At 46.3% G+C, this 7,116-nt stretch overlaps 1 pseudogene; it reads left to right on the forward strand.

The window, feature by feature from the left end:
• The first annotated feature begins 655 nt into the window (after positions 1 to 655).
• On the forward strand, positions 656 to 5,115 carry LOC109774352 (F-box/FBD/LRR-repeat protein At1g13570-like; annotated as a pseudogene).
• Positions 5,116 to 7,116: the final 2,001 nt, after the last annotated feature.

Below are 7,116 nucleotides of genomic sequence, written 5' to 3' on the forward strand. Positions count from 1 at the left end.
ACCGGTCGAACTGGTCGGTTTTTTTTTAAACCGACGAACCGGTCGGTTTACAGAAAACATTTCCTGAAAAGCCTCTCAATCGACCCGTTTTCGCGCGAATCGGGCGGGGGTAGAAAGGGAAAAGAAAGAATACCCCACCCTTGATAGGGTTTTGGGACCATTTCTCTCGATTTTGTGCATAGACAAACCCCGTCGAGGGTAGCCGTCCTCTCCCGGCGCCACCGTTGCAGGGCGCCGTGGTGCGGCGACGCCGCCTCCCCCTCATTGCTCCGCGTGGCAGCAGTAGGCCACCAACCGAGCCGCCACTCCTGTGTCCTGTCGTCTCGAGCCATCTCTGTTTGACGACTGGGACAGGGGACACTGCTGCTTAGTCGGCCTGATCCGTCAACTTCAATCTCGCTCCGTTCCAGTCAAATCGACTAGTCTTCGCTCCAGTTGCCTCCCTCCGTTCCAGAGTCTGGACTAGGAGCAACCGAGCAGGAGGACCAGGATGCCTGACGGTCATCTCCGGTTAAACATCTGTTTATCTATTGACTGGTGCATTTATTGATAATATATATTATTGTATTACTTAAAAAACCGATGAAACGGCGGTCCCACGGGTAAAAACCTGAATCGACGGCCTTATATTATCGGTTCGGTTCGATAGTGCTGATATTCTCCCCCCTCCAGTGAAGTGCGAGGGGAAATCGTAACCCTAGAGCCCAACACTCACATGGCGCCCTCGCGCCGCCGCGCGCGGTCGAGCGAGCCGGCGGCGGACCTGCTGACCTCCCTGCCGCCGCCCCTGCTCGACAGCATCCTCGCTCGCCTCGACCTCCGCGAGGCCGTCCGCACCTTCGCGCTCTCTCGCGCCTGGCGCCGCCGTTGGGTGGACCTCCCCTGCCTCTCCCTCGGCCTCATCGGCAAGGGTGGCATACCCGCGGTGGCCGTCGACAGCGTTCTCCTTCGCTACCCCGGCAACATCTCGAATTTCTCCATCCGCTCCCTCGACACGCACTCCGTCCGCCGCGTCGACGACTGACTCATCGCCCTCTGCAACCGCGGCGTCAGGTCCATCGATCTCCATGCCCCAGACTTAGCTCTTCACTCTTCTGTCTTCTTATGCACGAGTCTCGTGTGCCTGAAGCTGCACTTCTGCTTGATACCTCCTCTCCCCGTGGAATTCACTGGCTTCCCCGTGCTGGAGCAGCTCAATCTCATGGCCGTCAAATTCCCTCATAATGGGGAGATCCAACTGGAGGCGATTATCAACGCGTCACCCTTGCTTAATACCCTGACTCTTTCCTATGTCGATACACGCAGCGAGGCCTTCCCCGGTTGGGTGATTGGGGGGGCCAATCTCCGGAGCCTAACTATCGTTTCCAATGATAATCATGGCTGGCAAGTCGCCGAGCTACCAAATCTCCACGAAGGCACCATCAATTTGGAATACTGTGATAACTTTAGTGATTTCGGAGGACTTCTTGCTGGGCTTGCTCAAGCTCGGAAGCTCACTCTAAATAAGTGCTACCCATCGGTACTTTTCTTTCTACCTCTTATATCGATTGTCGGTAATTGCTGTCACTCGAAATAGATAACTTATCGAGCTGATAGATACTAGGCAATAGGGGGTATAATCTGTAAATCTGGGTCCTGGGTTTGTGCCTCGTAAGTTGTTTCACACATTGAAGGGGGCAGGGATCTTGTGGAGTTGGGATGAATCTGGCTTATGTGCAATTGTGTTCCCCTTCCTATTCATTTATTCAAGAACTGTGCACTTATTCATAAGATAATACTTTAATGTTATGTACGAAATGCCTTTTCTGGGAATCATTTGTAACCGTTTCAAATGTTTACTTTGGTCCACACAAATAAATGTAAAAAATAACGGAAACACTAATGCCCACACGTGTGGGCGTTTGCATCTCGCCCACACGCGTAGATCCGTGTCCATTTGTGGGTGCACGAATCTTGGCATGTTTGTGGTGCCATGTAGGACTGGGCTGGTGTGTGGGCATTCACCCGGTCGCCCACACGTCCGTTTCAACACAGGGAGGGGCCGGTGTGTGGGCGTTTAGCAGTTCCTGTTTTCACTCACACACGAGGGCTGGTGTGTGGGTATTTGCCATCTCGCCCACACGCCCGTCTCCTCTCCCACACCCAAAGCTGCCAGTTGCCATGTGTTTTGCAGTGTACATGGCAACTACCCTAGTGTGCTTGTAAGCAGATGGCAACTCTCTTTTTTTACCCGAACATGTCAGTTGCCATGTGTTTTGCAGGGTACACGGGGCAACTGCCCTAGTGTGCTTGTAAGCAGATGGCAACTCTCTCTTTACCCGAAACATGTTATTTTGCCATGTCTCTTTGTAGCGCTACACGGCAACTGCCTAGTGTTAGTAGGTGGCAACTCCTAAGGTTTTCAAATTATGGCAACTGTAGTAAAGCAGACCATACATGGCAACTGCCTAGTGTTGGTAGGTGGCAACCCCTAAAGTTTTCAAATCATGGCAACTATAGTAAACCAGACCATACATGGCAACAACTGCAGTTGTCCAAAATGGCATTTGGCACTTGACCTGAGATGGCAACTGCAGTTGAGCAACCATGGCAACTGTAGTTGTCCGACATGGCAACTGTAGTTCAGCGACATGGCAACTGTAGTTAAACGGACATTGAAGAGGGTCCGGACCATGGCAACTGCGGGGACACGTGGTGACTGTCACGCGGGGCGTGCGGGACCGTGAGGTAGGTGGCTGAGAGAGGTCATGTGGGCGTTATCCTTTTTGCCCACACGTAGGCGTGTGAGAGGGACCGCGAGGAAAAAAAGAGGTGTGTGGGCGCTAGTTGTTTTGCCCACACGTAGGCGTGTGGGCTGTTCCTCTTAAACACCACACAAAACGTGTGGGCAGACCCCTTAACGCCCACACGTGTGGCAGTTATCGTCGTCCAAAAATAAACTTTATATAACATCAGGCAACAGAAGTTGAATATGTAAATCTGGGTACTGGGTGGTGTTTTACACTTGTTAGGGTTAGGGAGCCTGTAGAGTTGGGATTAATGTGGCTTATGTGTGACTGTTTCCCAGTGTTTCTAGGACTGTGCACTTAAATTCAGAACATACTGTAACGTTATGTACGAAATGCCTTTTCCAGCAAGCATTTGTAATAGTTTAAACTGCTTTCTCTGCTCCGCACGACGAGATGAGTAAAAATAAACTCTCTATTGTGTTGGTGTTCGTGTTAAGTGGCGATCCGAATAATATTCTAATCAAATAGTGACGTTCGGATTATTAAGGCACTGTAGCGTTTCTAACATTTGTAGCCTGCTCATTTTCCGTAGGGGTGTGAATTCTTTTGTTCTAAACAGAGATACTCAGTGCTTCTAATGTGTTCAAAATGTTCTTGCAATTTTAGCATTACGAGCAATGTAAATTATATCAATGGTGGAATAGTTATCATTTGCATTTGCATTAAGTTTTGTATCTTAACATTTGTTTTGTACAGTTCACAGAGGATCATATCCTGGAAACACTTGCATGCACCTTTGACAACTTAAAGAGTTTAACCCTCTGGACTCACTTTGAGGAAATGCCTACCATTTTGTCAACCTTTTGCATGTTGAGGAATGCTCCTAACCTTGAAGAACTTGATATAATGGTACAAACTAAACACACTGCCTTGTATCTTTATCCTACATATGTTGTTTTGGAGGTTGGCATGCTACTCGTATGATTTATACGTTTGGTTTATTTTTCACGATCGATGTTTTTTCGGATGAGGAAAATGAAGCAAATGGGGAGTTTCAGAATGCAGAATGGACCGACGGCATGTGTCCCAACCTTCAAGTTGTGCGATTGACGGGTGTTCTCTGTTCGTCAAATGAAATGTGTTTTATACAGCTTCTTTTATCTAAAGCTACAGTTCTTCGCATTATGTCTATTAATCTTGGTTACGGAAGCTTAAAGTCTAGTGAAGATGCACTGCGTGAACTGATAACATATAGAAGAGCTTCACCCCATGCTCAAATCTTCTTCGACGGTAAAGAGCCTTAAACTTCAGCTATTAAATGTATGTACCATGTATTATCATTGGATAACCTGTGGAGTACCTAGTAAGGCCCCGCTTGGCATCGGTGTATTTTTATACACCTGTATTCATTTTACAGGTGTATAATACCGGCCACACTTGATTTTCAACTGGAAAGAGAAACGACTGATGGAGGTCTGTATATTTTACAGGGGTATGGCGCTGTGAAAGGCCAATCCAATCAGGGCCTAAATTCATATTTCAGTTAGCCCTTGTGGCACTTTACATTAGATGCTACTCCCTCCGATCCAAAATAAGTGTCGTGGTTTTAGTTCAATTTTTTACTAGAACAACGACACTTATTTTGTATCGGAGGGAGTACTACCCTTTTCTATACCTGAGAGGATGGTATTGATACTTAGGAGGGAGGGAGAGATTACAAGATCAGGGTAATGAGGATTGTGGTTGAAAGTTGAAGGGATATGAACAAGGGAAAATACATGTTACTTGTAGTGATTTCTGGATAATCTGTCCCAAGGTTTTCTTTGCAGATCATGCCCCCTTTTTTTTCTTTACAAGAGAACTGGAATTTTTAATGACACGAGACCACATTGGACTAGATGTCTCTGTGCCTCTCTTTTATGCTGGGGTGATGTTTTTGTGCCTTGACATGCATTTCGAATTCAAAACACACGGATAGACAGTGAAAGCATTGTTCTGAAGTCATGTGGATGTATTGCATACAAAAAATATAGAAAACTTGGTATTGATCCAACATCTGGTTGGCTATAGAGTTCAGATTGAGTTCACAAAATGTGTTACTCACAGTTGTTTACTCATGCTGCTACATTGTTATTATTATTGTTTCTAATATAGTTTGTGGTTTTGCAGTGATGCTTTGCATTCGACATCATATGCTTTACATCTTGTAATTATTTGGATGAGGCCACAAAGTGACCGTTTGCTCTCCTTTTGCAGGCAAATAGGGTGCATTTCTGGGCGTGTGCAGACGACATTCATGTTGCTCGCCTGTGTAAGATGTTGTCATTTTCATCTCCACCATTCGGGTCACTTGAACAGAACAGAAATATTGGGTCACGTTCAGTTACCAGCATTCCGGATTCGCGGGGAGGTAGCTAATGTTCCTTTTAAATGTAGCTAGTTTGTATGAAAGGGAGAACAATTGTTCCCAGGGGCACAAATGAAATGACGAGCGGCAGGTGCACCGACCGTGGCTTCAGGGAATTGAACAATCCCCAGCATGAGCTGATCCATGGAGGTTGGCTCTCATGTCTCGTCGGCACCATAGCGACTTTGCGAGTGGCAATTAATTGATTGAGTACGTGTGCTAGAATATCATAGTCAGTGTTGACCTACGCTCAGCTGAATTGTTGATTCGTAGATACTCACCCAGAGTACAGATCAGTTTTTAAGCCGCCTATCCATCATTGATTTCCAGCAATCGTGCGTGCCATACGCGTAGATGGTGGTTGGCGGAGGGTTAGCATTTGGCCAGCCATATGACAAACTGTGCAATTAGATTAGTTTTTTCTTAACTGTTCAAACACGATGAAATTTGGCATGGAGATTTGCTGCTCACCGAGAGCAGATGACCCTGGGTTCAGATTTGAATATTTGTCATTCCCTTGTTACTCTTGTGTGCACCTTATGATATGCATCCAACGACTCGTAGCCTTCTTCGTCCTCCAGCAGATCCGTAGCACCTGTGCCACTCGCATCCACCCACCCCTAGCGAACCCCTTCTTGTCTTCTACTCCTTTGATGATCTTCAACACATCTATTTGAATTCCCTGCGAGTGAAGGATTTCTCATATGGAGAAAAACCTCTTAGCAAAAACCTCTTGAGCGCTATCTGATCTTATTTTTGTATTTTAAATATGGGACCTGCCTTTTTAATGGGACATCCCGGCAACAGGCCTACTCATGCATGTGGCCAAGTACTCGACCAATCCTCGGAGTGAAGGGATGAACGAATTCTCGAGGTCTGGTTCATTGAGGTTAGCATCACATGAAACCTTTAGCACTTCCGTTCGATATTGGATGGAGTATGGCTAGAAGGCCAGCCTAGCTAGTCTTGTCAATCGACCTTGACTCGTCTTCTCCTTGGTACAAGGTACCGCTATTGAACTTCGGTACCTATATTCCTAAAACAAGACAGACTTTTATGAAGACCTTCTATTTTGGAATAAGATCGGATATTTCCACATTGAGGTGAAATTACATATGAGGAAAATAATCCTGGACTACGAAAGCTGCCCTTGTGTGGTAGAACCAGGTCTTCCACCGGGCGGTCAGCCAAGTACTAAAGCCCCTATCTTGATATAGAATAGAAGTGAGTTCACACTAAAAATAGAAGAAGCCCTGTGAGTTTTTAGCCCTGCTATCAATCACTTCGGTAAAGGGATCGAAAGATTATGGTTTGAAATAGAGATTTGAGAGTCCCTCATGTGAGTACGTGCTGAAGAGCAAGGAGTGAAAGTGCGTTCATCTTTCTTTCTGCTAGTTGTTTCCTGCTAATAGTGATTAGTGAGTGCCCCATACATAGCCAATGTCCGCCTGTGTTCACATCCAGTCTTCTCTGTACACTAGTGCAGCTTCCATCTCTATACTATGTATGGTAGTCGTTTGACTCGGGAATCCCTGATAAAAGCTTTTAGTCCGTGCCTGCCAGTTTCAGCCGTGGTCCAGTCCAGCAGCCTCTTTTCGATCCAAGAGTCGCATGAAAAGAAAGCTTCCGGTTAGCTTCAGTTAGTGTTAGTTAAATAGAACGGGAATCTCGTAACTATGCCAAGCCCGATCTTGGTTCCAATGCTGCAGAGAAAGGTTATGGGTAAAAAGAAGGTCTTTATCCTGGTGCTGCGGAGACCGGTGTTGCTGATCGAACTCATTTTCTTTCGAGGAGATCGAAAATCTCTGAATTTCTGCGAAACAAATTTACATATTTATTGCGAGGGGCTTTGAAAAGCGAAAGGATGAAGACTGATTTAGATCCTCTAAAAGCGCAGGAAGTATGCCTTTTGAGCTTTTTCTCCACCCACCTCTGAGCATCCTGTTGGAATGGTCCTAGGAAAGACTACGTACGAGAAAT

Source organism: Aegilops tauschii, chromosome 5 (genome assembly GCF_002575655.3).
Source record: "Aegilops tauschii subsp. strangulata cultivar AL8/78 chromosome 5, Aet v6.0, whole genome shotgun sequence".
Classification (NCBI taxonomy): domain Eukaryota; kingdom Viridiplantae; phylum Streptophyta; class Magnoliopsida; order Poales; family Poaceae; genus Aegilops; species Aegilops tauschii.